The sequence below is a fragment of the Copadichromis virginalis genome, linkage group LG7, assembly GCF_057382275.1.
Source record: "Copadichromis virginalis isolate Kocher_CV1m ecotype Utaka linkage group LG7, C_Virginalis_male_GT1.1, whole genome shotgun sequence".
NCBI classification, from domain to species: Eukaryota; Metazoa; Chordata; class Actinopteri; order Cichliformes; family Cichlidae; genus Copadichromis; species Copadichromis virginalis.
This window is the reverse complement of record NC_140624.1, coordinates 43,653,635-43,653,907: the sequence shown is the minus strand read 5'-3', so window position 1 is coordinate 43,653,907 and position 273 is coordinate 43,653,635.

Here is a 273-nt window from a genome sequence, read left to right as displayed (position 1 = left end):
CCATGTGCGTCATCTTGTTCTCTCTTGTTTTCTTTTCATTTTCTCCACTTTATGTTTGAAGTCGCTCCCTCCTCCATTAGTTGGAGTGATAATGGACTTTTCCTGCGCACAGACCCCTAGGCCCTGGCACCACAATTGTCCATTAGGAGAAGGCTTTTAATGTTGTGCACTTGGCCTTTGCCTTGAAATAGCTGCACTCAGGAACTGTAGCGCAATAGCTGTTGAAACCAACATATGTTTGAATGAGAAACCCAGCGACACTCACACACACAA